This window comes from Photinus pyralis, unplaced genomic scaffold, assembly GCF_008802855.1.
Source record: "Photinus pyralis isolate 1611_PpyrPB1 unplaced genomic scaffold, Ppyr1.3 Ppyr1.4_LG2, whole genome shotgun sequence".
Lineage (NCBI taxonomy): Eukaryota > Metazoa > Arthropoda > Insecta > Coleoptera > Lampyridae > Photinus > Photinus pyralis.
The window spans coordinates 7,229,206-7,234,857 of record NW_022170403.1 but is presented as its reverse complement, the minus strand read 5'-3'; positions in this window follow the sequence as shown (position 1 = coordinate 7,234,857).

The window sequence follows — 5,652 nt, the reverse complement described above, 5'->3', positions numbered from 1 at the left end:
AAATTTGAAGTTTGACGTTTTCATCTCCGGTTAACTATCATCAACTTTGTTTCTTAGGGAAGTAATTTTTACTTTTTGTGTCATTTGATAGAGAATTTTTTTCTGATTTCAAAAATGTACACATCAATTTTTTTAATGCTTGTAAAATATCTTTTTTGCCTTTGTCTTAAGTAACGTACATAAGTAGTTTCTTGCGTTTTTACGAATTAACGTTATTTCTTATTAAAAATAGATGATGTTACCATCAAGGGTAACTTTGTCAAATGTAAACTACCTCTACCTATCTCTTACAGTTCCCGAGATCCCCATGGTGGCCTTTGAATTTGAATCACCCTGTATAGGTCAATTATTACACATTACACTAAACTGACTAAACTAATACTAATATGTAATAGGTACTATCATTGAATAAAGAGCTTTATTAAATGGAACTATTGAAGTTCAAAAAATTTCATTTGCAACAAGGTATGGATTATAAATTACGGTATTTTAATCTGCAATCAGCAAAGATAAAGAATAGGGAAGACGGTCAAACAAATCGCATTACAAATAAACACCCACACAAGGTCGCAACTTGCCAGACATCAACAACAATATACAACAGCCCTTTGTTCTAAAAATAACGTAAAATTTTGATATTTGTTGTAAAGGAATGTTACCTATCCCCATTTCTATTATTTATTTCATAAAACGATGGGGATTTACGATAATTCAACCGGTTAAACCGGGTTGGTAAATTTTGCTATGGTTACAATTATTGCCACAATTGATTCTATGGTGATTTCTACCAATCCGGTTATGATCGTATTTTTTACTGACTTCATAAAACTCTTGGTGGCACCCTCTGTGAGAAAGAAGCTACACTGTTGACCGCGATATTAGTCACAGCTGCGTAGTTTATTTCCATTTCTCCAGTTTACATGCCCATTTTTCAGAACTTCATTCACCACTTTTTTTATAAAAACTTTTGAGCTTCACATGAATTGCCAAAATATAGATAAGTATTCACGCTACCGATCCCATACACCCGTATTGCTTAGCTTAAAATGCTCCCTAATTTTTGCAATAAGAAGGAGATCAAGTCAGGGAGAAACTAGTCGCCCGGCACCCGGAATTCGAAGGGCACGTGAAAAGCCTGCAAACGTTTAAAGGAGGGATGACCACCTTTAGAAAGTCGGAGGCGGTTATGGAAGAAGGAGAGGATGAGAAGGAAGGGAAAGACCGATTTATTTTTGTGGCTGCTATCGAAGGGAAAACAGACGAGGAGAGGGCCAGAACGGTCATCGGCACCATTATGAAAGCCGCTCGGCGGCTGGAGGCAAAAGGTCAAACCCAAGTAAAATTCTACACGGCGCCCGAGGAGAGGGATGTATGGATCAAAGCGGCGGAGTGCGTCCTATACAATAAAACTATACTGTACTGTTTCGACGACGTGCGCAGGGAAGAAAAACGGAAGAATAGACAGGAGGTCTCCTTCCTCATCAAGGAGGATGGAAAAACGTATGCCGACCTATTGAAGGGAGCAAAAAAGGCACTGGAGAGAGAGACAAACCAAGGAGTGAGGGCGGTGCAGAAAACTAAGGACGGGCATCTGCGCCTAGTCATGGATAAAAATAAATCAGATATCCAGGGAACTATGCAAAGGTTACAAAATGAGATGAAATCGGCGAGCTGCATCGTCAGAGGTGATGAGAAGGAAAAGGTCGTTTTCCATCTGCGAGACATCGACGAGTTGACCACAGAAAAGGAGATAGAGAAGGCGCTCGTGGAAATTCTCAAGCCGGACACCACAGATAAACTGATAGTCAGACCGATAAGGGGGCCAGAGGGTGGCAACAGGACCGCCACGATCCTGGTGGATCGCTCGCTGGAACGGGAGCTGGAGAGCCACAGCAGAGTATGGATCGGGATTGTCCCCTGCCGGATCAGAAGGAGGGTGGAGGTTGAGAAGTGCCGCAAGTGCTGGGACATTTATGAAGCCGGGCACGTGTGTAGAGAAGGAGAGGGCGCTGTCAAACGTTGCTACAACTGTGGCCAGACAGACCACATTAAAGAAAGATGTACCAACCCGAGGAGGTGTTATATGTGTGAGGAGGATGGGCATGCGCCTTGGACCATGGCCTGCGCTAAGTTCAAGCAGGCGGTCAAGAATGTGGAGGCAAAGAGAAGAACCTCGAGGTTGGTGGACAGCTCAACCTCACGAAGAGACTAGTCCAGCTTGTGTGTTTTTATCTATACAACCGTCTAATGATTTTTATGGGTTCCTTATGTTTTTTAAATATCGCTTTAACATGGATTTTTATACTATTAGTCCCAAAGACACCTGCACTAAACGTCTGTGATAACGTGTACCTAGACTGTGATACATATGGCTCTGAAAAACTCCTTTTAAACGTGCTGATATACAGCCTTGTTTTTAAACTGTTTTTAAACTGTTTTTGTTGTCCGTCCATTATTTTAAATATTTTAACATGTTTTACACCAATACTGTCCGTCCGATACTCTCCGGGGTGCAGCACACGCTGTACCGGAGTGTACTCTTGTTTTTACAATTGCTGTTAACTGTGTCGTATCAAGGTATATTTTTATTTTTTACTTATTTTAACGCGTTTACAATACTTTTACAAACAACGTAGGTAATAACCCTCCAGGAAGCGTCGAGTGCTCAAAGAGGCAATAAAAATGGGGACATAGTGAAAGTGGTGCAGTTGAACTTAAATCGCTGTTATGCCGCGCACGATGCTCTAGAAGCAACCGTCAGAGAAAGAGGCGTCGACATCATACTAGGACAAGAACCGAATAAAAGAAGAACTCGCGAAGCGAACTACTACTGTGATAAAAACCGCGACACGTTCATAAAGGTAAATAACCGTGGCGTGCTAAAGTGCGAGGGCGGAGACGGCTTTGTGTTCGTCGAGGCGTCGCTTGCAGCTATGTACTCGTGCTACATATCCCCAAACAAGACCTTTGAAGAATTTGAAGATTTCTTGAGCAAGCTGGAAGAACACATGAGAGCGCACAAATCCAAAAAGGGAATAATAATCGCAGGGGACTTCAATGCGAAATCCCAGATCTTCGGCTCGCCCACCACCGACCGTAGGGGAACCTGCTTGGAGGAGTGGGTGGAGGCAAACGGCCTAAGCGTCATAAATAGCGGCACGACACCCACCTTCGAGAACGCGAACGGGAGCTCGTTAATTGACGTGACGATGGCAACTGAGGAAATTGCTGGCCGCATAAGTGCTTGGAAGGTAACCGACGAGGAGAACCTGAGTGATCACCGCACCATTGAGTTCTGCGTATCGACACTGGCTCCCCCAAAAGTGGAGAATAAAAACACAACACGTTGGGAAATATCGGAAAGCACGTGGGCGAAGTTTCTTAAAGCGTGCAAGGAAAACCCCCTACGGATCACACAGGGAGGAACCCCGGAAACCTTAATGAAAGATATATCCACACTATGCGATAAATTCTTCAATAAGAAATGCCCAACGCGACCCGGACGACAAGCGGTCTACTGGTGGAACGGCGAAATCCGCGACGCCAGGAAGGCGTGTGTAGCTGCCAGAAGGGCAATGGTAAGGAATAACCGAAAAAATCTCAGAACACAGGCAGACGGGATTAACCTCAGGGAGCTGTACAAGTCAAGGAAGAAAGTCCTAAAAAAAGCTATCCAAAAGGCGAAGACCGGCGCATGGAAGACCCTCATAGGAGAACTCGACAATGACATCTGGGGGAAGGCATACCAAATAGCCACCGGGAGGATGAGGAGGCGGCAATATACGAGGGTAGAAGACGACCAGCTGGAGGGCATCATTGCGGACCTCTTCCCGACGCACGAGACCAAAAACTGGAAAAGAACATTAACCAAACCAGCAGACGTGAGACCAATAACACCAGAAGAGGTCATAGCCGCTGCAAGAAGAGTAAAGGACAGAAAAGCACCAGGACCGGACGGAATCCCGCCCAAAGCAATAAAATACATCTTTACGGAGTGCGCCGAAGAGGTTGCGCCAATCCTAGACCAATGCCTCCAGACGGGAAGATACCCGGAGGTTTGGAAAAGGGCCACGCTGGTCCTTATCCAGAAACCCGCAAAGGCGACGGAATCGACCCCTAAATACCGCCCGATTTGCTTATTGGATGTGGCGGGGAAAGTCCTGGAGAGTATCTTAAAAAATCGAATTGAGGCAGAAATACAGGCAATGGGAGCGCTAAGTGAAAACCAGTTTGGATTCCGCAAGGGCAGGACCACCATGGACGCAATTCAGAAAGCCCTCGAAATGGCGACGAATATCATGGGGAAGGCGTCGAAGAACAGGGAGCTGTGCATCATGGTAACCCTGGACATAAAAAACGCTTTTAATTCGGCACCCTGGAGCGGCATTATCGAGGCACTACAAAATGCGAAAATCAGCGACTACCTATTAGACATCGTGAAATCCTACTTGGATAAGAGATTTATCATAGCTCAAGACGGGAGGCTGAGATCGGTGACGAGCGGAGTTCCACAGGGTTCGATTCTCGGACCGACCCTGTGGAACATCTTCTACGATAGGGTCCTTAGACTGGACATGGGCCCAGACATAGTGAGCGTGGCTTACGCAGACGACCTAGCTCTCGTAGCCAAAGGGAGAGACACGAAAAGTTTACAGGACACCTTGAAGTATGGCCTACATAGAGTCGCGGCAGAGCTGAAAGGAATGCAAATTGATATCGCGTGGGAGAAAACGGAGATGACTCTCCTCTACGGCGGCAGGAAGGTAAAGGAGATGGAGGTGAGCTTCCAAGAGACGACCCTGGTAACATCGCCATATCTTAAATACATGGGCGTGTACATAGATAGAAACCTGCGCATGACGGAACATGTGCGCCAAGCAGTCAAAAAGGGGAACGCACAATTGGCTCAGCTAACCAAGATCACACCAAACGTAAAGGGCCCAAAACCGGAAAAGCGGAAAATGCTAGCCTGTGTAGTACTCTCGACTGTACTATACGGTGCATCGATCTGGGCAAAGGCGCTGAAGTACGCGCACTACCAGAAACTTTTAGAAAGAGTCAATAGGAAGCTAGCTCTGCGGGTTATAATGGGCTACAGGACGATATCGACAGGCTGTGCACTAGCTATTGCAGGGATGCCCCCGATAAAATATCTCATCAGGGAAAGGCAAGACGCCAACCTAAAAATCCGAACCGGGAGAGCCGCGCGGCAGGAAACCCTCAGGCAGTGGCAGAAGGAGTGGGAGGAATCAGGTACAAACTGGACAAAGACGTTCATCCCAGATGTGGAGCGTTGGGCCAACAGGAAATGGGGAAGCCTGACGTACGAGGCCACGCAGGCTCTCTCGGGGCACGGCAACTTCAGCTACTATCTGGCCAAATTTAAAAAGAGAGAGACCAGCGCGTGCGCTTACTGTGGCGCCGAAGACACGCCAAGACACACCATCTTTGAATGCGTGAGGTGGGAGGAAGCAAGATTGAAGGCTGGTATAGAGTGCGGTACAAACATAACTGTGGAGAACGTGGCACAAGTAATGATGAGCAACGAAAGTGGGTGGAAGGTAGTCATTAACATGATAACAGATATACTAAAAAGGAAAGTTGACAGATAAAAGGAGCCATACTACCGCCTACCTTGAAGTAATGTCGGCC